This window comes from Cryptomeria japonica, chromosome 7, assembly GCF_030272615.1.
Source record: "Cryptomeria japonica chromosome 7, Sugi_1.0, whole genome shotgun sequence".
NCBI classification, from domain to species: domain Eukaryota; kingdom Viridiplantae; phylum Streptophyta; class Pinopsida; order Cupressales; family Cupressaceae; genus Cryptomeria; species Cryptomeria japonica.
Genome location: NC_081411.1, coordinates 84,169,434 through 84,196,286, shown reverse-complemented (window position 1 = coordinate 84,196,286; position 26,853 = coordinate 84,169,434). Strand labels below are relative to the sequence as shown.

Below are 26,853 nucleotides of genomic sequence, written 5' to 3'. Positions count from 1 at the left end.
GAAGTTGGGAAGAGTGTCCTCACTATTCGAGTCCTTTATGACTGTGATCGAATCCTCCTCCTCATCATTCACTTGCAGAACCACATGGATTTCCCATTCCTCCAGCTCTTCTTCCTTCTATTCTTCACAGTTGGGGTTTGGATTTTCTCCTTTGTTTATCCTAGTCTGGGCTCATTCTTTATCCTCTTTCTTTGATTCCTCTCTACCTTCCTTATTCGAATTTTTCTTTTGATCAAAGGTATTGGGAATGGTAAAACTTTGTATCTCTTCTTCCATCTTCTTACTGGGATTTTTAGCCTTCCATTACATCTTTCTCCCTTTTTTTGCTTTCTCTTTTTCATCCTGGAATGGACTTTTTTTAGCAATATGTGTTGCCTTTTGCAGTGGAAGCACACAAAAGGGACAGTCTCATATTGCAACTATTAGATCTATTTCTCAATCCTGAAGTTAACCTCTATTGAGAGAGGCATATCCGTTCCTTAGAGACACCAACACAAATTCTCGCAAAGGTGAGTCTTCCTCTAGCAGCTATTGTTGGATCAATGGATAGGAGTTCACCAAAAGAGCTTTCCAGCCCATTAAAGACATCTTCAACCCAAGATTCTAGGGGAAGACCCGGGAGTCTTACCCACACAGGGGCCTGAGCAAAGAAGGATTCATTAAGATCCATCAATATTAGGTCTAGGACCCAGGAATTTACCGACCAGAATCAAGGCCATTAGAGCAATATTGTGATCAATCACAAGATCAAGAATTTTTATTGCAATCTCCCTTGCGAAGGATCAAAGATATCATGTACCTTAGGGAAAGAGGACTTTTGCTTGGTTTGACACCAAACAAAGAGGACTAGGGGTGAAAAACATGCACCTGATTGGGTTCCTGTCTTGGGGTACCACTACCATGTGTCAATCCCCCTCCACTCGGATCTAAGGGTTTTTCACCTCCTTGTGGGTCCCCCCAACAAATGGATCCTTGCCATCCGTCTAAGGATCTGCAGTCTCAGGTGCATCTCGTGATTCTTCCTTACCGCTTGCATCCTTGATCGCATGGCCAGGACAAGACTTCCTGCCTAAATCAGAATTGAAAATTCCTCTCCATGCCATAAGAGTAGTTACATGTAGAATGAAACATCCATAGTATTTTAGTTGATATCGTATTGAAAAAATAAAAAAATATTACACCTGTATAATAATTAAAATTTATATAATAATATTATTAGTTGATTGGAAAATATATTACAATAAGATTTTATAAAAAGTTTCAAATATAATTTTTGAAATTAATAAAAATAAAAAAGAATCACTTTAATGATTTTATTTAAATAATTTTTAATATTACGAAAAAAAAATCTTTCACTGAGAATAAGAGATAAGCTGACCAATAGATATGTTAATCGATTGAAGGAATGAATTAATCTTAGCACACTAATCAGATCAATTTCAAATGAGGCTTGAGATGAAAACCATTGTTGAAACATAAAATATCAAGTCTGGGTATCTCTAAAAATTACTAAACCAAAATATAAAAATACAACACAACAAAATACAAGTGGCATTACCTTACGTACGGGCATTAACTAAATTAAACATTATACTTATTGAGGACAATATTAGTTTTCAGTACCCCTCTTATTTTAATGGCAGAGAAAATTGAAGCATAAATTTCTTGCTTCATCTTTGAAGAGTTTCTCTGTTTCTAAATTATACAATTACCTTATGGGTTGTCTATGAGTACTGTTTTTTTATATAAAATGTTATTACTCTGTGAAGAATTTGATAATGTTGATAATGCTATTACTATTTTATGTAGTTCAATGACATCTAGAATGGAGAAGGGATTGTTTCAGGCAGCGATATAAATAACAAAATGAAAAATTGATATAGTTAAAGATTTAAAAAAATATAAATTGATAGAATAAATTTTAAAATTGAAACATATAGAAGATAATATGTAAACATGTAGTTTTTGAAATGTTGCTACTATTAATTTGATTGATTTGTAAATATATAAATAATTTTTTTTCTTCAAATTTGTTTAAGATTATTTCAAATAAATTTAAGATTTTAGATGACCAACAAAAGACATAAAAATTTCATAACTAATGAAACAATTTTTAACTTTGCTATAAATTAATCCACTAAAATTTAAAACCTATAAAATAAGAACTTCTAACAGAAAAATAAATATTAATTAATTTTATAATATATTTATTTTTAATCCCATAAAACATCTGTTCTAAAAATAATTCTTAATCATATCCTAATCTCCTAGAATCCCAAAACTTAGAAACTTATCTCATAATTTAGAAGCTAATCTCCTATAAATCCTGAAAGCTACTCTAAAAAAAACTAATATGAATCAAAGAATTTGTATAAATATCTAAACTATCCTACATTGATTCTGTGATATACATCTGACTCTGTCTCTCCTCTCATATTTATTCTTCAACTATGGCGTTTGACAATATTTTTTCATTATTTATTTTTTTAATATTTATACCATTGATGTTGGCAGCTGAACGTGTTGAAAGAGCAGGATCTCTGAGCAAATACTTAAACACAGGATTGCACGCCGACTCAGATGCATCTAACAACATTCTTATCATCATGAGGTTTGCTATTGCGTTTGTTTTTCATTAAATAAATAGTTTAATGGAAACAAGTTCAAATATATAGGTGTAGGTATTTGTATCTTTATAAAGTGAAATATAATAATTTGAGTAAGTATATAAATAAATAGTAAGTATGGCTCAACAGTCATATGGAGGGATTTAGTCTATTAGAGTCACTCAAGGGTTGAATCTGATCCAAACACACCTTTGAGAGTTTGGATCTTGATGGATGACTTTTTATATCACATACCATCATCGTCACCAAATGTGCCCAATCAATTTAGAAAATATGACTTGTTGAACTTGTATAGAAACAGTCAGATGGATTTGTCTCAAATTAAAATGTTATTCCAATAAATTAACTTACGAATCTATCATTTGTTGATTTTATCAAAAACATAGATTGAGCAACAGTCTTATATATTTGTTTTTTAAAGATATAATCTATCCTTATCTTTGCTTCCGATTTAAATTGTGTGATTGTTTACATTGACGTTTTATATCACACTCTAATCTACCTATCATCATCCTGATAAATCACAATGTGTGATCTTAAACCTTGATGTAAACAAAAAACCACATACAATCTGAATCAGAAACAACAATAAGAATTACTATAAATTGTAGAAAACTAATACCTTTAATATAATAAAAACAATAAACTTATAATATAAATTTACTATGAAAAAACCGGAATTAAAAATCACAGTCTTCAAAATGAAATTTTAAATTACCTAATTTTATTGTCATCCTTATTTTACACTATACGAATAACAATGATAAGTGGAATGGATGAAGGTTTTTGAGCATGACCTAGTTTTATCTTTATTTTGTAGTTTGCAGTAGTAGAAATGAGAAGAGAGGAAAACCCGGAAATCGGTTTTCAATGTGTGGCAACCGTACGTGCAGACCGGTGATGAGTTTAGTGCCGTCTTTATGCGGCTTTTGCGTCAGAATCTTGATGATTCAATAAACGAATTAATGAAAGCTGGATTGATGGTCTGCGTAATTACTTTGTTTTGTTTATTTGTACTAGCTCTATACTTCCAATTAGTATAAATGATACTATGGGAATGCGCGTGTTAGATTTTTTTGTTCTTCGTCAGGTTATGCGTAAGGTAATAATTGAAGGATCTTAGATAGATAATTTTTTTTTATTTTCTGTTATAGCTTTTGTAGTTGTTTAAGTTTATTCTAAAATAGTGTCTGTGAATTTGGAGGGCGAGGAAAAATCTTGCCTCGATCTAGATTGTTTCTGTATATGATCGCACACAAAGTGGGGTCACCGTAAATATAATACGAGTAAGTATAAATATTTGTTTTTTAAAATTTTTTTTCCCTGTTTTCTTAATAGAAATGTTTAAAGACCCAGATTATTTACAAATCAGACTACCTTTCTACCTATAAAACCCGATTCCATTCCCTTTGGTTACTGAATTTTTCTTCCAAGTGCTATTAGACAAACTAGTTTAAATATCTATTCATTTTTACAAGGTGGCTGACACTAATGTTGGTAATTTGTTTTAGGAAACCGGGGGTAACAATACAGACAATCTAGTGTGGGCAGTATATTTAGATGACAAGTTAGTGGGTCATTGGCGTGCTGGGCTTTTCCAGGACTTTGACATTTTTCGCCAATTTAGTTCAATTAGGAGGAGAAGTAGCTGTACTATCTGGTAGTCAAGGAACTCCATTCTCAAAGACGAACATGGGTAGTGGAAACTTTGCAGAGGAAAGGAATAAAAAAGCAGGTTATATTGGGAATATAGAATTGTTTACTACTAATGGTGTTCTTATATCAGACATGCCTCGGAGTTATATCTCAGCTAAAAAGGATTGTTATAATGTAAAAGGATATTTTATAAAAGATCACTCTTGGGGATACTGTATATATTATGAAGGTCCTGGAGGTTATGTTTCTCAATGTAAATATTAAAGTATTTTATTAAATAATTTATAGTTAGTTAAGAAAGGTTATTTATATTAATGTCTAGTAAAAGATTATATATTTTTTTGTTTTTAATTTATATTTTTTATTATTTATGTATTTAGATAAATTTTATTAGTAATTTTATGGGAATGTGGACTGTTTGGTAACTAATCTTATAAATATTTATATGAATTGGTCATTTGATAGAACATTTAGATGTTGTTACTAGTTTTTAAAATATTTTTTAATAAAAATGAATTATAAAGTATATTTTTTATGCTTTTAGAATTCATAAACTTGTATTTCTCATGGTACACATTATTAGGTGCATCATCTTTCTTAGAATGTTTGTGAACGTTTAAAGCTGGTTGTTATATTGTAGTATATGTGTCATTGTATTATATAATCATTAAATAGTTATTTTCTACTTCTAACCCTCATCAACTAGCACAAAAATCTTATAGATTTATATTTAAAGTTAACATCTAATTTATACAATATATTTTTATATAGAGCTATAGATATGAGAATGTGCTTTGTGATGACAGTTTGATGTAGATATTTAAAAAAATCGATAAAAAACTAAGTCAATTTGGCTATAAATTTGTGAGATGCTCCTTTATAAATGGGTTGTATACTTTTGATAGCTTCAAATCCCCCTTAATCCTGCTTAGAAGGTGTTGAGAATCACAAAGATGAGATTTATAGTTTTTTTAATGTCATATAATAAACATTTGTAACTTTGTAGCCATTATATTGGGTTCTTAGTCAAAGGTGTCTATAGAATATCTATGCATATCAACCATTTGATAATGATCTTAAATATTTCTTATAAAAAAGAATTCAACTTTCAAAATATTTTGATTTAGTGATATTGATTCTTATGTCTAAATAAAATTAAGAGTGCCAAAATAAATATTAACCATAAGAACTTGCATAAATTTATAATCATACTTTACTTAATTATTCATTACAATAATAAACTTTTTAATAAGGTAGTGGAAAACAGTGGATAGAAAGATTGCTAACATGGACTCCAAGATCAAAGATGTTGGTACTAAGAATGAGATGGAAGAGATTAGAAAACTGAGGAGGCTCTTAAAAAGAAAATTGAGGAGGTCAATAACACTTCAATGGATGTGGCTAACAAATACAATAGGTTATCCATGAGCTCTGACCCTATGAAAGTTTGTTTTTTTATAAAGCTTTAGTTTGTGCCATAATTGGGAGGACAAGGGTACCCTCACACAATAGACCATCATTTTGTATTGGGTGGTTGTTTTGTGTTTTCTGGTAATCTTGGTTCTTTTTTCTCTACTGATTTTCTAGTTACACTCTTGATGTCACTTTGTGCTTTTGGAATAAATCTATGGTTATATAGTGACACGAGCCAATCCCATTTTTATTAATAAATTTTTTTGAAGTAAAGAAGATAACCAAATATTATATTGAAAAATTACATAAATTTACAAAATTGATTATATAAATTAATATTCAAATATAATCAATCCTAATCCCAAGACTTATTACAACTATGTTGCTTTTGAGCACTTATTTTCTTGAAACTTATCAGGATAAAGCTCATTGCAGCAAGAAAACAAACAACAACTGAACCATGCAAAAATATTCACATAACAAACATTCTTAGCATATAAGATATTTTCAATTCTAGATATTGCGTTGTGAGATTGGCATCTATACAAGTGAAAATATTATCTAGATTAGCTTTCATCTATTCACAGTTAAGTATCTCTTTAGATCTTCTTGGCCTCGATTTCTAAGTATGTTGTATGGAGTAGATTCTCCATACCAATTTATCTCCTAGAGATCTACTTTTTGCTTCCCAATTTTTAATTCCACCTATTCAAATTTCATTGGAAGTGCAAAGATTGTCTAACCAAAGAAAATATCTCACTTTAGATTGAAGTTACTTGATTATTTTATTGTATATGGGGATTCCATTGAGAACTACATTTATTAGAAGAATTTTCCCACCTAGAATTAGCTATTTTACTTTCCTGGGGCAGATTTTATTTGAGACTGATGTTAGTAAGTTCTTCCATATTTTGGCTTGTTATTGCCTAATAAGAGTAGAATTCCTAGGTATTTTACATGGAATATCTTCTACTAAATAACCGCAAAATGTACCAAGTCTATTTTTTACTCGAGGAGGGGTATTGATGAAGAAGATTTTAGACTGTATTATTTACTATTTGCCTTTTATGGTATGTAGTAATGATGATTTCTATTTCATTGGCTCCTTGATGGATGCTCTTAAAAAGAGAAGGGTGTCATATGCAAATAGTGAGTATGTGATTTAACCAAGATAATGAATACAAATAACTTTCCAGGAACCTCTAAGACTCACAAGTGTTATAGCTCTAATCAGAGCTTCAACCATCAGAATGAATAAAAATAAGGATAGTGGATCAACCTGTTTTGTTTTGTGTGTCATGTAGAGGAGAAGAATCCACCTTTCTCTTCTCAAACTATTGATGGAAGACAGAGAGTAGGTCTTGTAGCAATGACTTTGGCGAAATTAAACTATGTTGTAGAGTCTAGTGTCATTAATTATACACCCTTCATTAATCTATCCAATTTCACACTCTCCTAGCACCTATTTTGGTATTTCCCTTTTCTCTATGCATTATAAGACTTTAATTATAATGAATTAATATTTAATTCAATATTATGAGTCTTATTTCACTTTATTACATCATCACAATCTTATTTGGGCCCTTAATTCTAGATGTGCCCTTTATCATTTTATCTGAATTTATCCTTAATCCTATCTTAATTTCAACTATCAAATCATATTTTGCATATCTACACATCTTGGTTTGAGCCATTGAGCTTGATTTAGCATTAGAATCACAATAACTTGTATCTCTACAATTTCAAAAAACAATTGTCAGGACCAAGGGCACCTGACATTCTAGTGCCACGCTTGTTTCCCCAAATTTTAGGAGGGTAATTGGTCGGTCTTATTCTATTCAAATTTAGCTCCGTGTGAAAATATATTGATTCTAATTTGTCCTAGAGATGATTTCAATGATGAAATCACTATATAAGACATCTTTCTCAACTCATTTTTCATCTATCTATCTATCCATCCATTATGTCAACAAGCAAGCAAGCATCCTTGCATACATGAAGCATTAACAAGCATTTTTAGAGATCTTCAATGTTGCATATTCTTGATTTGTGGAGCAAAATTACATCATTATTATACAAGCATGTGTGTGTGATTATGGTTTTGTCATGTACATGCCATTTCATACAATATATGTGATTACATCCAAAGAGCAAAGAATCATCATTAGATCTAAGGTATATTCCCTTAAGTAATTATTTCAGTATTTATATTATTTTATTCAAGGTTGATTCCATACTACAATTTGACTTAGGACAACCCCTCTTCCCAATAATTTTTCTTCTCTTTCAATTTAGGTTGAACTTTTGAGAACAAATCCAAACATTCAAATGTTGCTCAGATCCATGCTCGTGGCTCTATTTGACTACTATAGCTCAATATTTATCCATAATCTCTTCAATTTCAGCACATTTGGCTAATTTCAACATTTTAGCAATTCATCTTAGAAAGAGGATAATTAACCCTAACTAGCTGAATTTAATAAGAATTCTCAGCCCTATCCTTGTTGATTTGAGGCTATATTTATTAGGTTCACCCATATTTCAATGTAAAGATTAATTTGGTTCGTTAGTGGCCTTATCCTATTTGGTGAAACCCTAGTTCCAATTTATGCCTCTATATTTCATTACAATTTTCTTTTTTCTTAAATTATATAAATGTCAAATTTATTTTTACAATAGGATGTTCTTAAGTTGCATGGATTAAAGTTATATGAAAATTCCCTTTATGACCCTTTTGGTGATTCATCTCCCAATTTTCATCTCCTTAAAGAGGACATACTGATGCAAAAAAATACTTTTAACACTTCTCTCAATGATCTCCCTATTTGGAATGAACCATTGGAGGATGGTGTTGATTATTCTTTGAATATGTTCCTCCTCCATGAGGGTATGGTGCAGGAGCACCTAGGTTTGAGTGCATTTTCTAGATTTTGGTGTGCTAGTCTTTATTTTGGTTTAGGGTTGTGAATAATGGATTTCTCATAGGTCCACTTGTGTCTTGGATATGCATTTGAAGGATGGATGTCAACTAGATCATGTATTTACTCAAATTTGGCTTATGAGCCCTTGTAAGCCTAAAATGGCATAAACTTGCATTTTGGTGTAAAATGTCTTGAAACACCTCATTTGGCATTTAGAAATGTCATTTTCATTTTTATAAGTCATTTTAGGAGGTTTAGGATGAGTGGAAATGCATGAAATGTAAAAATGCACATTTTGGCAAAAGTTCTCATTGTTGCTCGACAACATTTTACAACTTTTGAGCAACTTTTTACATCTTTGAGCATATCGATGGTTAGAAAACCGATGAAGAGTTGGTTAGGATCCATATGGAATATAAAATTCTTTGAGAATGAATTTAAGCATGGTGGAAAACACCTTGAGCAAGTTGTAATACATTGTGAAGACTTTTCTAGATTTTACCTTGCATTTTCTTTAATTTTGAGCAACAGTCTATACTTAACGGATTGATATTAATACTATTCTTTCTTGATTGCTTTGTACGTGCTATTGTAGTAATCAAAAGGTGTTTGAAATAGTTTTTAGTGCAAGTTCAAAGTGTGTATTTGATTTTACATTGCTCTCGACCTGAGCAAGGGTTTAAGAGCCCAATTATGGGTCCATCTTGCAATCCCTTGAGCTTTGCTCAATAATCCCTTAGAATTGAGCCATGGCACCCTTGTACATTGTAAATTTGTTTTTTTTTTGGCCTAGAAGTCATTGAAAGGCTATTTGGCATCATTTCCTAGGCGAGCTCAGTTATAGGCCAATTAGCAAAATGAGTGAAAAGTTGCATATGCTTGTAGGGATGATCAGTTATGCAGATGCCAAGTGTTTGGAATAAGTAATTAAGGTGTGGAAGAGCCTATGTGGAAGGTTGGGGGTGTGACAGATCAGAGAAGACAATAAACCCTTTGAAGAAGACAACAAAGTCCCAAAACCCTTAATAAATGTCATTTTTGGGTTCCGTACCTGTACGGACAGACCTCAATTTCTCAGTTGACGGATTCAAAATTTCATCCAAAAGGGTATTTAGATCATAAAATATTTTTCTAGGTTCTTTGAGTTATTTTTGAGCAATTCCCCAAAAACCGGTTAGGTAGGACTAATTGGGGCTCTAGGGCTACTAGGCCTAGAAAATAGGAGAAAGAGGGAGAGATGAAGAAATGAGTTAAAGCCAATTATAAAACCAGTTGATTTTCATGGGAATACATTAAGAAAACTTACTACAACCCCTGTACGTATATGTTAGAAAATTGCATAGCCTTGAGGTTGGATTTACCCTTGTGAATCTCAACTATGCCTGAGCAACTATTGAGCATAATTTGATAGGGAGCACTCCTAGAGAGTTTGAGTGTTTTGGTTTGTTGGAAAACTAGTGCAGAGTTAAAGGATCCCACTAACATATCATTCAAACTTCCTATTGAGCAAGGTGAGACTCTGTTTGAGAACCCCTCCCCATCAGGGTAGCTTGGTGAAAGAGGATGATATTATGGTAAAATAATTTCATATTAGTGAGAATTCCTTTAATAACACTTCACCTTCTATTCATTTCAATATCCTTCCCCCTAGAGATGGAGAATCAATAAGACATGATTTTCCATTTCCTTAGGTTTTTCATGAAGATAATTTATAACAATATGATAATACGGTTTTCCATCAGATTTTAAATGCTCTCTCTCCTAAAGATGAAGAACCTAACACAGATCTAATCAATGCTATTCATGTTGTTGAAGAACCTAAAATTATTGTTAATGATGGGGTGACTTGTCAACCAGATTATCATATTGTTGGCAAGAGACACTGTATTGATTATCAAATGTTGTCATTGATGGGAACTTGAGTAATCCATCCAACCCATAGTTTATAATGCATTCATACTAGAAGATTAATTGAGGTCTACTGAAAAGAACATGTCATTTGATAGAGTGTATAGTAATTTGATTGGTGGTTCAATTGTGTTGAGTATTTGGTATTGTGAATCTTGGAGATGCATTATGATCATGTAATATACCTTATTCCAAGTTTGTGGCCTCTAGTGTTGAGAATTGAGTAAGTTGGAAGATCTGATAGATAGGTTTCTGGTTAGAACAGTGTTCATCAATTGTAACTTATGGAGATTCGTTGTGCAAATTGTGAAGAGTGATTTTGGTAGTTGTTTGCATGTTCGAGGATGTTGAGCCAGCATATGGGAAGTGTTTGGACAACTTATTTTGGTTTGCTTGGTTGTTTTGGATCAAATTGAGCTGACCTTGGGTAACATGTTTCATTTGTGTGTTATGTGGTTTTGGGCCAACATGATGAAGACCTCAAATATTGATGTGGATATATAAGACCGATTGATATGATCATTTGGTGTATTGGTGGTTATATGTGAAGTGTGTGTGAGCGATTGTGTGTAGTTTCTATTACTGTAGGTTTTTTATTTTCCTTATGTTAGGGGGTATTTATTTTTCCTACACTTGTTTTATTAAGCTTGTTTAGGTTATTAGGAGTGGTTAATATGAGGACACAAGGAAAAATACTTCATCTACATGTGTAACTCTCCACCTCACATGGGTATTTGAGTTACACATCCTCTTTTGGCTTGGTGTGCCACCTCTCATAACCAATAATTTGTTTGCGATCTGGGTTATGGGGTAGTTGGGTTTCTCATCCTTTTTTGACCTTATGTGCTAACTTTGTCAACTCCTTTCTTGTCTTCATGTAAGGAGGTTATGCCACATGTTTTGGCATTTACCAAGAGGGTAAACTCTCTCCCCTTTTATGGGGAATAGGAGTTAATGCACCTCTTGGATGTATATTCTATATAATAAGCATTATACTCTCACCGTCACTAGTTTAGTGATTGCTCGGTGAGAGTGTTCTCCAAACTTCTTTTTTGTGTCTATTTTTTCTCTCATATCAAATTTATATTCATTCAACTATTTTAATATTCGATCATCTGTTGTTTGGAGTTGTATGTGATCTACAACTGACATTCGATCCAAGCTCAGTTCTCGCTTCTCACAAAATCTAACATGGTATCAGTGCCATCTTGTCTCGTATAGATCATTGGTTTTTTTATTTATTTGAGAGATTTGAGACTATTATATAGCTAATATTTTCCTTAAAAACCAAGTATTCTCTTCTCCTACATTCTCATGTGACTTGGAGAATCAAAACAGTTTAAAGTAAAATAGCTTCTAAATTAATCTAGTTTATTATATATATGTGTTCCTTGAGATCTGGGTGAATGTACTTTTTTGGTAATATTGGAAGCTTAATCAACATTTCCAAAGTATTAAGAGGGCTTGAGAAAGTCAAAAGTGACTTTTATTTCACCAAAATCAGAGTTTGGAGGATATAGTAAAAAATGAGAGTGAAACATTTTTACTAGAGCTATTTTCATTTTGTCTTTAGTGTTCCAACTTTCATTCATTTTCAAGAAAAATGCTTTTTGATTTTTCATCCCAACATCGAAAAAATTCTAGGTTTCTGATGGTGCTCCCAAAAAATTAATACTTTTTGTAGCTATTGAGGTTGACTAGGGCCTAAGTCATTTTTCTAGTAGGGAAATTCAACAACATTTCTCAAAAGTTGCATAACTTTTGCCTCGGGTGTCAAATTTTTGCAAACAAATATTTGACAGAAAGCTAGAAATGAACACTTTCCATTCTTGTAGAGCTAATTAAAATATTCTTCTTTTCTTCAGAAAACATTGCAAGTTGAATCAGCTACATTTTAAAACCTCCCACTTTTTATGAGGAATAGGAGTTAGTGCACCCGTTGGATGTATATGCTATTATTTTTCAATATAAAATGCATTATACTCTCACCTTCACTAGTTCAGTGATTTCTCAGTGAGAGTCTTCTCCAAAATTCTTTTGTCTCTATTTTTTTTCTCATATCAGATTTATCTTCATTTGACTATTTTGATATTTGATCATCTATTTTTTGGAGTTGCATATAATCTACAAATGATATCAGATCCTAGCTCAGTTCTTGCTTCTCATAGAATCTAACAGTTTCACGTGCGTGGTTGAATTATTTATTCTCTGGAATACAATAGAATATTACAACAAAGAACTATTGTAGAGCAGATTATTTTATGCTTAATCTAAATAGTTTTTGGCATTTGTAGATGCTACTTATCATTTTAGACATTTCGATTATTATATGTAATCATTTTGTAGGGAGGTCTTCCTTCTGAGGTTGTAGGCCTTATTGTAATTTGAGAAGTGACTTGTAGCTAGTGTGCTTGAATGCAAGTGCATTCCTGTCATGTAATATTATTATACTTCTAACAAGATATATTAATATTGTGGGTCTCAATCCCAGTGTGGTTTTTCCCTTTACTGAGTTTCCATGTAAAAATCCTAGTGTTATGGTGTTGTGGTTATTTTCTTTGTGTTTTCGCACTTTCATTTTTTTTAGTTTTGCTAAGTGGTTTAAGAATCAAATTAAGAATCTTAAAAATTGCAAAACACTGATTCACCCCCCTTCTCAATGTTCCTTAATACAACAATTAGTATTAGAGCTTAGTTCCTCGAAAAAAGCCTAATAGCTTGAGGAGGATCTAAGAAAGTGAATTGATGGATTCCAATCATCTAAAACAAGAGCTTGTTGTAGCACTTGAGGATCTTGAACAAGCCCAAGCCCAAGCCAAGGTCTAGCAAGTGAGAGTAAACCTTAAGGATGCTGAGAAATTCATTGAATAATTGAAGAATCAGTTGGACAAGTCAAGGGAGAAGAGAAAGGATCTTGTTAATCAGCTTAAGCACAAAGAAAGTCAAAGCATTGATGAAGAAGCTCTAAACGAACATACTGAAGCATCTTATAGACTTGCTCGAGCTAATACATTCCAGAAGAATGAGATGGAAGCCATTGTGATGAGATTGACAAAAGAGATTAAAGAAAGGAAGAAGAATGAGGAGAAGCTTGCTCAATACTTGAAAGATAAATATGAAGATTGTTACAAACTTGAGAGTGATAATGGACAATTGAAGCTTGACTTGCAAGATTCTAGACAACATGAGGAAGATCTTGAAAGGTAGATCATTTTTACTAGATATGATATTGATATTCCATATGAGTATAAGGAGAAGTTTTGGGTTAGCTTAGCCAAGTTTGATGAGATGCTTGTAAGCCAAAATAATCCCAATGACACTCAAGGTATTGGATTTGAAAAGGGTCAAAGCTCCAAAGTAGCACAACACAAGAACAACTGAAGAAGACCTCTTGTAAGGCAACCTAATGCTCATAAATTTAATGGTAACTATTTTGCTTGCAATAAATTTGGTCATATGGATAGTCAATACATAAATAGGATGATTAATAATGGTCCATCTTTTACTAGTCAATGTTTCAACTGTAATAAATATAGTCATAAGGCAAACATATGTAGAAGTGTGATGAATAATATTTAGAATAGGAAAAATATCAAATGTTATGCATGTGGTGGGTTTGGACATGTTGCTAATCAATGCAGATCAAGAGGAAATCAATTGAAATTTAGACCTTCAAGGCAATATTATTTGATATGATTGCAACAAATCCCATCACATTTCTAAGTATTGAAGAAGAACAAATGTGAATATGAGAGGTTTGGAATACAAGAACAAGAATGTGAAGGCAGATGAGATGGGTAAAGCAAAATTTTAAGAGATCAGAGAACAAATGAAGAAGACTTGGGTGAAGAAGAGTGATGATAATGCAGTGAATGGGTCTAATAGATTTTGGTACCCAAACCTCATCTGGTAACTAAGCTAAGGGATCCAGCCTTAGGGGAGGTTTTCATGAAAAGCTTTCAAACCCCTTGTTTGAGATCTATACCTGATTTCGATCAGTTGTAGAGGTGTATTTAATTCTCAAAAATGTTTATGATATATTTTCAAGAGAATTCGAGCAGATTTGAAGATCTAGAGAAGAATTCTAGAGAGATACATAGTATCCATAAGTATTAGTGTTATGTACATTTATTGCATTCAAAATTTAGGTATGCAAAAGATAAAAAGAGAATTAACCTTTCATTTCTCACTTTGCATTTGAAACAAGAGAGCAGAACAGCATAGTGAAGGAGAATTTGTAGAGATTTTGAGCGACATCTAGATTTGGTGTGTGATGTTGCATCTTGTTGAAAGGTATTTAACAATGAAACCCCCTTCAGATGAAAGTTTAAAATTTGAATTGGATAAGATGGCTTCATTTGGTACTGCAACTCCTTTGGTTGTTAAAATCACCGAGCGTGTCCATCTAAGTTTCAAGAATCATCCATTCATTTTGATGTAAGATGATCCTAAGAGTGTGTTTTCATTAGTGCCCTACAGAGTATTGCATATTGAAGACATAATGGTTTATACTCATTGTTTTAATGAGGAACTGGGAAGTTTGTAAATGTTCAATCTATACAATAATCAGCTTTCTGATTGAATTTGATGTTGAAACTAGAATATCAAGAATTGGAAAACAAGGGTTTTACACAATTCCTTAGGTTTTCGATGTTCTATGAATATGAATGGATCCAATTCATATTGAGCCAAGTACAAGATGAATTTATAAGGTTAGACAAGACTCACAAGATTGCCAAGTCAGTTATTCAAGTTGTAACTCGATTATGTGAATCCAGAGAGCTATCATCTTTAAAAAATGTGCAGAATGACCTTGTGACTAATGCAACAGGGTCAAAATTTAATCAAGAGGCAATAAAAATCAATGGCATTTTGGAGCATGAAATTAGGAAAGTAGATTAAGGAAATGACAAGGTTGAGAATCCTCTGGTTGATGCTGCTAATCCTCTAGTTCTTGAGAATAATGCTAAAAAGGAAAAGGTAGAGGTTAAAGTTGAAGTCAAGACTACAACAAAAGGTATTGTAGAGACAGTGAAAGGCAAGCAAGTCATTAATGATCTGGATTTTATCCAAGGTCTAATCAATGTTGCTTCTTTGTCTCCAATTCAAAAGCTTCATCTTACATCATTTTCTCAAGAAAAAGCCAATGATGATCTTTTGAAATCTCACACTGATGATCGTATGTTGCTAACCTCAACAACTAGTGTTTTTAAGAAGTTGATGCCCTCATTCCAAAAAGATACTTCAAATACTCCATTCAAGCAATTGAAAATTTTGATGAATTCTATAGATGAATATTTTGAGTCTTTTGAAAAGTCTGCTAAGGAGAAGGTCTAAAATTAATTCAATGCAAAGAGGCTCTAAAATTTAAAAAGGATGATTGCCAAGGACAAAGTCACTCAAGATGCCTATGTGAAGAGCATAGAAGATGCATTATCTGAAGGAGGAAAATTATACAAATAATGTTTATCAGAGTCTAAATGTATTGCATACATTGAGAAGAGGTCTAAGGTACATGAGAATGAGCTTGAATGCATATATCAATCAGTTGATCCCCTATCAATATCATTGAGAAGTCATGAAAATTAGGTCATATCATTACTTGACAAAATCAGAAGCTTGAATCAAGACATGATGAGAGTAATTGGTAGATTTGGAGAAATTAGGAGTCTCATTGCTCCCAAGCTGGCCATTACGCTGAGTGCTCTCAAGGATACTCAAGATGCTCTGGCCAGCGGTGATTTGAAAGACGTAAAAATAGCTAAGGCACAAGATTATTTGTTTAGTGAATTCATAACAATATTGGAGAATCTATAGAAGGGCTAGGACAACCACCTAGACACATTGAATAATTCATATGCAGACATATTCATTTTTTTGTGAGAATGTAAGGGTTGTGTGTACATATGCATATAGCATTTTTTTGGCTTGAATTTTTGGTTTTCAAAACTCTATAGTTGCCATTGATTTCAAAGGGAGAGAGTATAGGAGTGAAATATGTTGATCTTAGGGGGAGTTTCTGATTCTTTGAGTCTGGTTGATAGATTCTTGTTGTAGTGTACATTGTTTTGGTTTTGGTCCTCACATTTCACCAAATATTGCCATCAATGCCAAAGGGGGAGATTGTTGGCAAGACACACTACATTGATGATTAGATGTTGTCATTGATGGCAACTTGAGTAAAATATCCAATATACAGTTCATAATTCATTCATACCAAAAGATTGATTAAGGTCCAGTGAAAAGAATGGGTCATTTGGCAAAGTGTACAATAATTTGACTAGTAGTTCAATTATATTGAGTATGTGGTATTTTGAATATTGGAGATGCATTATGATCATGTAATATTCCTTATTCCAATTTTGTGGCCTCGGATATTGAGAATTGAGTAAGTTGGAAGATCCAATAGATAGGTTTCTGGTTAGAAGTGTTCGTCAGCTGTAACATGTGGAGATTTGTTGTGTGGATTAGGCAGAATGATTTTGGTGGTTGTTTGTGTGTTTGAGGATGTTGATACGATATATGGGAAGCATGTGGACAATTTATTTTGGTTTTCTTGGTTGTTTTGAATCGGATTGAGCCTTTGGGTAACATATTTCATTTACGTGTTATGAGGTTTTGGGTCAAGATGATGAAGACCTAAAATATTGATGCGGATATGTAAGTGTAGTGTCCTAAAATTGTGACACTTTCAATTTCGACTACGTTTGGGTCTTCACAATGGCGATGCAACACGGAACCTGAATGGAGATCGCTAAACTTGTTCATGACACCAAAAACTGCATTTTTTCAGCACCCTGGCCTGATCCTCCTTGCACCCTGCTGTCCCGGTAGGTGGGACCATGGCGCCCAGCGCCCTGGTCCCTGGCCCTATTTTGGGCCCGATCTCTTATGGGGCTTTGGGTCTTTTAGTTTGCAAATTGGAAAATAATCTTTCCTGGTCGACCTAAGGTTGGAAAATTTAGTCTTTTAATCCTAATTGACAAGTATATAAACTACATTTCCTCTCCCATTTTGGTAAGATGAAAAAAAAGGGCAGAAGCGATATTCAAACATTCAAGCATTCAAGCATTCAAGCATTCCTTCAAGCAATTGATCATTCTAAGTCTCCATTCAAGGCTAAGTGTTGCATTCAAGACAAGGATTCAACCATTGAAGAGGAGATCACATACAACATACAACATACAACAACATCTACGCCTTTGCATGTAAGAATACAAACATTCTTACAACAAGGTACTAGTACTTGTTTTACATTACAGTCATTTACATTTACAGCATTCTCATTTCTTGGTTAATTCCAAAACCGGGGTTTGACCTAAGGGAAAACCCCTAATCCCTAACCCCCCAATCATCTTCGCTTTTCTATGTGTAGGTTGCAGGTACGCAGCTGTAATTGAAGATCTGGAATCCTTGTGCAGAGACGAATAGATCCCCCTTCGTTTCGCAGATTTTTTGGAGGACCATGTGCACGCCGGGTGCCATCGTCCCGTCAACTTTCACTCAAATTTATAGGACAGCATCGTCTCGACATTTTACTGCTAATTCCAGGTCCATAGCTTCATCCTATATTCCTATCTTTGTTTATAAGTGAATCTTTCTCACTTTTCATGCATTCCTAGCTTAATCCTTCTATCTACATTCTTTACAAAAGAGGGTAGCCTTGCTGTCTTAACCCTTGAAACTCATTTAGAATCCAATCTTGCATTGTGTGGGATTGGATCTTGTGGTTTTCAACCCCTCTTTTGAATGTAAAGTCTCCCCTAAGTGAAAACTATCAACCCTAGTGACCTCCTTTCCCTCTCCTTGGAGTGGTGGGGGGAACACTTGGGGTTCGCTTGCGATTTTCTGCTTTACATTTTGGTGAACCTGATGTGAACATCCTTTTTGATTATTCATGGTTAGATCTAAAAATTGGATTCCTTGATTACATTTCCATGTTTGATCTTTTGCAAATTTTAGAGGTTAATTGCATAAAGACCCTAAATTTTCTTTTTAGTAATTGAGCTTGCGAAATTTTTAATGATTAATGCTTGTTTCAGATCTACCCTTCTATTACAAATTATCAATTCATATTTGTGCTTTAATTCTGAAAATTAAGTGGTTAAGTGTCAAAACCCTAATTTTTAAAACCCTCTTGATTCAACCTTTGACTGATAATTTCACTAATCAAAACATCTCCAAATCAGCTGTAACTTTGGATTCCGCAACAAAATCATAATATCTTTCATCCTTGAAAATTTGGAAAAAAGTTGTGAGGACCGTGTGCACCCCAAGCGCCATCGTCCTCGACATTTTTTCTAAAATTTCGGGAGTTAGATCTTACTGTATTTTTTTGCTAAAATCTAGAATTTTGGCTGATTTTATCAATTACAACACTTTCAAAATTAAGGTCAAAGTTGGTCTAGTGATTGCTTGGATTAAGGCTCCTAATCATTCAAAAATTGTTGAAACTGAAATTCATGTCAAAATTGTGTTCTTACTGTCCTAAATCTGAAAAGTGTGTTGGCATTCATTCAAAATTTCAGTGCTTTATTCAAATTTTTGCAGTTTGTGACTTTTGAAATTAAATGTTTAATTGCAACAACCTTGATTTCCACTTTCAAAATTGAATTTTGAATGAAATTGAGTCAATTTTTAAATTTCAAAACCTGCATTGCTTTTGGTATTCCCTCTAAAATCATAAAATTCAAAATTTCAGTTTCCCTCTTGTAAAGCGGAAAATCGCGGTCGAACCCTAGTTGGTCTCCCCTCTTCTAACTCCTAGGAGAGAGAAGGGAGGTTCGCTAGGATTCGATGGGTTTTCACTTAGGGGGAAGACTTTACATTCAAAAGAGGGGTTGAAACTCATAAGATCCAATCCCACACAATGTAAGGTTGGATGCTAAATGAATTCCAAGGGTTTGGAAAGCAAAGCTACCCTCTTTTGTAAAGAATGTTGATTAAGGAAATTAAGCTAAGGATGCATAGAAAGTCATAAAGATTCGCTTATAAACTGAGTTTAGGTTATAGGATGAAGCTGCGGACCTGGAATTAGCAGTAAAATGTCAATACGGCGCTGTCCTGCAAATTTGAGCAAAAGTTGTCGGGACGATGGCACCCGGCGCCACGGTCCTCCGAAAAATCCGCGAAACGAAGGGGGATCTGTTCGTCTCTGCACAAGGATTCCAGATCTTCAATCTCAGCCGCGTACCTGCAACCTACACACAGAAAAGCGAAGACGATTGGGGGGTTAGGGATTAGGGGTTTGCCTTTAGGTCAAACCCCGGTTTTGGAATTAACCAAGAAATGAGCAAGAGCTGTAAATGTAAATGACTGTAAAACAAGTACTAATACCTTGTTCTAAGGATGTTTGTATCCTTATGTGCAAAGGTTTAGATGTTGTATGTTGTAGTATGTAGTATGTGATCTCCTCTTCAATGGTTGAATCCTTGTCTTGAATGCAACACTTAGCCTTGAATGGAGACTTAGAAGGAATGCTTGAATGCTTGAATGCTTGAATGCTTGAATGCTTGAATATAATTTCCACGCCTTTTCCATCATCTCGAATGAAAGAGGAAAATGTAGTTTATATACTTGTCATTTAGGGCTGATAGACTGATTTTCCCGACCTTAGGCCGACCAGGGAAGTATATTTCCAAATTGCAATCAAAAAGACCCGATATCACTTAGGAAACCGGGCCCAAAATAGGACCCAGGGACCAGGGCGCTGGGCGCCATGGTCCTGGAGGACCAGGGCGCTGGGCTCCCTGGTCCTGAGGGACCAGGGCGCTGGGCATTCTGGTCCCACCTCCCGAGACATCAGGGTGCAAGGAGGTTCAGGCCAGGGTGCTTGAAAAATGCAGTTTTCAGTGTCGTGAGCGAGTTTTGGGGTCTCCATTTAGGTTGCGTGTTGCGTCACCATCATGAAGACCGAAATGCAGTCAAAATTGCAAGTGTCACAATTTTAGGACGCTACATTTAGCCCCCACTTTAGCGGGAGTATGTATGCTCATACTTCCGGTAAAGTACAAGGAAACAACGTTGAAAGACTTTCACCACGTCAAGGAGGCAAGATACACCAAGCCCCCAGTGGACTAAGGATCTTACAACTTCGATTGACAAAGTAAAAGGGAAGATCACGAGGGAGAACCATGACTGTCAGTAGTAAGGCTCCCTCACTATGAGTCATGCAAAAGAAATACCAAAAATCTTCAAGACAAAGCTAAGTTTGCCAAGAAATTTTCAAGTATCTTTGAAAGGATAGACAGGGTGTATGCCCCCCTACGTTAAAGCGATCGCACACGCCTCAACGGGGGTGATTGTTTTAACATAGTGATACACATAAGAAATGAGAAAGGAAAAAGGAGCACGTTATCGCAAGGATTTAGCCCACAAAACACAAAGCACGAGGTGACTTCGCTTTCCTTGGGGTCAGTATGCTGTATGATAAGTCATGTATATATCATATGTATGTATGCATAATTGTTCTTCATTCCCCAATCAAGGAAGGTCACCTAGAAGAAGGGAACACATGTGTCTTTTGAGTCAACATGAGAGAGATCGAGAGATCTCAATGCTTTGCATCGTCCTCAAGTAGACAACACTAAGGACGACAAATAGAAGAATGAGAATAACATATAGAAGAAGTAACAAAAGAGAGGGGGAGAGAGTCTGCTATGCTAATGTAACTAGTCTAGCATGTCATCTACCCCCCGATCTTGCTGATCAATGTTTCGGGAAGGCAGGGAACACGCTAGAGGAGGAACATCCAACACAGCAGATGGAGCTATCACAAGATCCAAACAAGGGCTATGTTCATGTTCCAAGCCACATTGTTCTTGTCTAGGAGCTAGGATAAGTGCTTTAGAAAATTCATTAGATAAATGGTTATCAACATCAACAAGTTCATATTCACTATCAGAAGCAAGAGGAGTAATATTTTCATCTATATCATCATCAAGATTTATAAAAATAGGATCTTTAACTCGCACAGGATCAAGACCATCATGCATCTTATGTTTAGGAGATTTAGGCTCAATATCCGGCTGAGGAGAAAATGGAATAATGCTTGTTGAAGGTTTTTTTGGAGATTGTAAAGTTTGAGAAGCAGTTGCTTGAGCCCTAAGACGACGCTTTCGTCGGCGTTCCCGTGCAGAACGATTACGTCTAGTCTTAGTAGGAAGTGTAGAAGATAGAGGAGGAGGAATGTTCTCATCCTTATCACTTGGATGTTTAGGTTGTGGTCTCTTAGGCTGGATAATAGGAGAAGAAGAAGGTCTCTTCTCTCTATAGAAGGCAGGAGGAGGAACTGCTCCATATAAGGGAAGAATTCTTGGTTTAGGAAGAAGACCAAGTCCATCATGATGAGGAGGTATAGGTCTACTTTTAGAAGATTTATTAGGCATAGACATAGTCACATCCATGGGGACGGGTTGGGAATCTTCTTGGGGAAAGACATTAGTTGTGTCTTTCAAAGGAAGAATTTCCTTCTCAAGAATGATAGGAATGTCAAGTTTAGGTGTTCTAGGTTCACTTAGAGATAGGATCATATCTGTTTTCCACTTTTGATAAGATTTGAAAAGATGATCACTTCGCGGAGGAAGAGATTGGAATTGTTTAGGCCAAAAGTAATCTATAGGAACACTAGAAGTTCTTTCAGCTGGTTTAAAGAGACTATGATTGACAGTAACGACTTCACCATTATGGGGAAATTTCAAACACTTGTGAATAGGAGAAGCAATAGCTTTCATGGAAGATAGCCAAGGATAGCCAAGCTTCACACGAAATTGTTCAGAAGATGGAATAATAGCAAAGTTCACATCAAGGGATTTGTTATGGACCTCAATAGGCAATGTAATAGAACCAATTGCAGGAGAAGAAAATGCATCAAATAATTTCACAATCACATTTGTTTTGTCATAGATCACTTGATTCAATTGCAAAGTAAAAAGAAATTCTTCAGTAATAACATTAACCATGCACGAAGGATCAATAAGCACTCCACGGCAAGGCATATTCTTGACTTTTGCAACTATGTATAAAGGACCATCAGGTGCCCTAATGGTTTCGCTAGAATCAAATGTGATGGAAGGTTCTTTAGGGTTTTCTTGCTGCTCTACAAAGTTAATCACATTCGGAGTCATAGACACAAGACCATCAGATGAGAAAGAGGAATCATTAGCCTCAATCACATTAGAAGTATGAGAAGTATGAGAAGGTAATGGATCAGTAAAAATTTGAAGATTTTGGTTAGGAGGAGCTACAGATGTGTTGCCTTTATCATTCACTCCAGAAACAGAAATAGTATTATTATCAATCAAATCTTGAATTTTACCCTTTAGAGAAAAACATTTTTCAGTATCATGCCCAGGCTGACGATGAAAGTGACAAAAAGCTTTGTGATCAAAATAAGGTGAAGTAATCTTTGCAGGATCAATTTGTCTTATAGGAGGAAGGGTAAGCACATTTTGTCCCAATAACTTATTCATAATATCATGCAATGATTCATTCAAAGGAGTATACTTTCTTTCTTTCTTGAAAAATTTAGAAATAGGAGGCACACCTGATGCTGCATTCACATTGTTGTTGATGATGTTTTCATTGAATTTGATGGAATCTCTGTTCGGTTTAAACTTCCCAAATGGTTGTTGACTGCTATCACCCTTATCACTCAGAGCCATAGGATGTGATTGTTCCATTTGACTCACAGTCAGTTGATAATTGTGAAGACTGGCGCACAACTGTTGGAAAGAAGTAAACTCAGAAAACAGAAGTTTGTCTCGAATATCTTTTTGCAAATTAGAAATAAAGATTCTTTGAATATCATTATCAGGCACTGGAAAAGAAATTTGAGCATACAAATGCTTATATCTACCAATGAAATCAGTCACTTTTTCTTTAACACCTTGTTTACAATGCATTAAATCAATCAAAGTAACTTTAGGACTTATATTGTTTTGAAATTGTTGAATGAAAGCATTTGCAAGTTGTTAGAAAGAAGTAATAGAATAAGAAGGCAACGAGCAATACCATTGTAGGGCTTTGTCTCTTAATGTTCTAGTGAACAGTTTTGCAAGCAACCTTTGGTCATAAGCAAAATCAGTACATATTGTTTGAAAAGTCTTAACATGTGTTAGAGGATCTCCTTTACCATTATAAAGCTCCAAATGCGGGATTTCAACATGCTTAGGAGGAATAGCTCAAACAATGTCAAGAGAAAGTGGGCTCGCAACATCAAATGTGGGCACACTAAACTTAGATTGATTCATAGAGGCAATTTGTTGTTGTAAAGAAGACACAGTTTGTGCAAGATTATTAATAGTAGCTTCAGTCGAAGAGTTCATATTAGGTGTGTTAGATTGAGATGGAGGTGTGATGTTATTGAAAGATGGTAAAGAGTAAGGTGGTGGGACCCTATGATAGTCAACCATAGGGGATGATTGGATAGGAGGAACACTACAAGGAGGAATGGAATGGTTAAATGAATTGCCCCCTTGTGTCATGTTCATTTGTGAAGATGTAATAGGAACACTTATTGAAGGAATGAATGAAGAAGTCGGATTAAATGAAGGAAGAGGGTTAATTGAAGAGGAAGGATTGCCCCCATGACTGGTGATCATAGGGGGAATGTCTTGTATAGAAGTAGTCATTATGTTTGATGTAAAGGTAGGTATGCTAGCAATAGAAGTTGTCAAAGGAATAGAATGATTGACTTGAGTAGGAGGTTGTGTATAACCCAAAGTTTTAGCACAACTCTTCATAGGCATCACATTCGAGTCCACGATGTGTTCAATACCACGCAAAATATCAATTCCATTCTTATCACTTTGAAGCATACGTTTTAGACCCTCAATTAAAGGAAGAGCTTGACTATCGGGATACTCATGAGACATCCATTGGTGAAAATCGTCAAATTGGTTATCCAATTTGGAAAGTTGTTCAACAGAAACTTCATGGGGAGTTTCTTCATCATTAGGAGGATTAGAGGAATTACCCATGTCCTCGTTAAAAAGACTACTCAAATTAGGTTCCATCTCCTCAGTAGTTAAACCTCGGAAAGACTTAATTCTACGGCTTCGTCTAACGGGAATAGTGTAAGTAGGGCTTATTGTTGTAAAACTCATGCACCAGAGAGAGAGAGAAGATTTTGATCTTAGAGGTAGCAATTTTCAGTAAAACCAGCCAATCTTCCAGATTTAAGCTGTTAAATACAATCACAATAGTCTCCCAAAATTTCAGAAAAAATGTTCGGGACCGTGGCGCTCGGAGTGCAACACGGTCCTTGCAACTTTTTTCAAAATTTGCAGGGATGAAAGGTATGATGATTTTAGAGCTAATCTGAAAAAATTGAGGGATTTTACGATCTGTAGATAGGCCAAATTAAAGTTGCAAATTCAAAATTGAACCCTATCAAGATTGTCGAAAAATGCAAAATTTGAATTTTGAAAAAGAGAGGGAGACTGAAATTTTGAATTTTATGATTTTAGAGGGAATGTCAAGAGCAATGCAAATTTTGAAATTTGAAAATTTACTCAATTTCACGCAAAATTCAATTTTGAAAGCGGAAATCAAAGTTGTTGTAATTAGGCACTTAATTTCAAAAGTCACAAAATGCAAATATTTGAATAAAGCACTGAAATTTCGAATGAATGCAAATACAATTTTCAGATCTAAGACAGTAAGAACACACTTTTGACACAAAATTTCAGTTTTGATAATTTTTGAATGATTAGGAGCCTTAGACCAAGCAATCACAAGACCAACTTTGACTGTAATTTTGAAAGTGTTATAATTGACAAAATCAGCCAAAATTCTGGATTTTAGCAGAAAAATACAGCAAGATCTCGCTCCCGAAATTTTGGAAAAAATGTCGGGGACGATGGCGCTCGGAGTGCAACACGGTCCTCGCAACTTTTTTCCAAATTTTCAGGGATGAAAGATATTGTGATTTTATTGCGGAATCCAAAGTTACAGCTGATTTGGAGATGTTTTGATCGGTCAAATTGTCGGACAAAGGTTGAATCAAGAGGGTTTCAAAAATTAGGGTTTTGACTTTTAACCACTTAATTTTCAGAATTAAAGCACAAATATGAATTGATAATTTGTAATAGAAGGACAGATCTGAAACAAGCATTAACATTTAGACATTTCGCAAGTTTAATTACTAAAAAGAAATTTTAGGGTTTTAATGCAATCACCTCTAAAACTTTGCAAAAGATCAAACATGGAAATGTAATAAATTTTTTCAGATCTAAGCATGAAAAATCAGAAAGGATGTTCACGTCGGGTTCACCAAAATGTAAAGCGGAAAATCGCGGTCGAACCCTAGTTGGTCTCCCCTCTTCTAACTCCTAGGAGAGAGAAGGGAGGTTCGCTAGGATTCGATGGGTTTTCACTTAGGGGGAAGACTTTACATTCAAAAGAGGGGTTGAAACTCATAAGATCCAATCCCACACAATGTAAGGTTGGATTCTAAATGAATTCCAAGGGTTTGGAAAGCAAAGCTACCCTCTTTTGTAAAGAATGTTGATTAAGGAAATTAAGATAAGGATGCATAGAAAGTCATAAAGATTCGCTTATAAACTGAGTTTAGGTTATAGGATGAAGCTGCGGACCTGGAATTAGTAGTAAAATGTCGATACGGTGCTGTCCTGCAAATTTGAGCAAAAGTTGTCAGGACGATGGTGCCCGGCACCACGGTCCTCCGAAAAATCCGCGAAACGAAGGGGGATCTGTTCGTCTCTGCACAAGGATTCCAGATCTTCAATCTCAGCCGCGTACCTGCAACCTACACATAGAAAAGCGAAGATGATTGGGGGGTTAGGGATTAGGGGTTTGCCTTTAGGTCAAACCCCGGTTTTGGAATTAACCAAGAAATGAGCAAGAGCTGTAAATGTAAATGACTGTAAAACAAGTACTAATACCTTGTTCTAAGGATGTTTGTATCCTTATGTGCAAAGGTTTAGATGTTGTATGTTGTAGTATGTAGTATGTGATCTCCTCTTCAATGGTTGAATCCTTGTCTTGAATGCAACACTTAGCCTTGAATGGAGACTTAGAAGGAATGCTTGAATGCTTGAATGCTTGAATTCTTGAATGCTTGAATTCTTGAATGCTTGAATTCTTGAATGCTTGAATATAATTTCCACGCCTTTTCCATCATCTCGAATGAAAGAGGAAAATGTAGTTTATATACTTGTCATTTAGGGCTGATAGACTGATTTTCCCGACCTTAGGCCGACCAGGGAAGTATATTTCCAAATTGCAATCAAAAAGACCCGATATCACTTAGGAAACCGGGCCCAAAATAGGACCTAGGGTGCAAGGAGGTTCAGGCCAGGGTGCTT

The 26,853-nt window shown here is 34.7% G+C and overlaps 2 protein-coding genes across 3 annotated transcripts in view; both read left to right on the top strand.

Annotated features, from left to right (window-relative positions):
- The window catches only part of LOC131041512 (probable 2' cyclic ADP-D-ribose synthase BdTIR), an 81,003-nt gene extending 76,492 nt beyond the window's left edge, over positions 1 to 4,511 (top strand). The window contains exon 5 of one of the 2 annotated variants that reach the window (XR_009358370.1): positions 4,139 to 4,511. The gene's annotated coding sequence lies outside the window, so the exon portion shown is untranslated. The remainder of the gene's footprint in view (positions 1 to 4,138) is intronic. The other variant, XM_059207708.1, reaches the window with a different exon arrangement.
- LOC131041505 (protein neprosin-like) overlaps positions 1 to 26,853 on the top strand; it is a 60,341-nt gene that overhangs the window by 4,347 nt on the left and 29,141 nt on the right. The window lies entirely within an intron of this gene.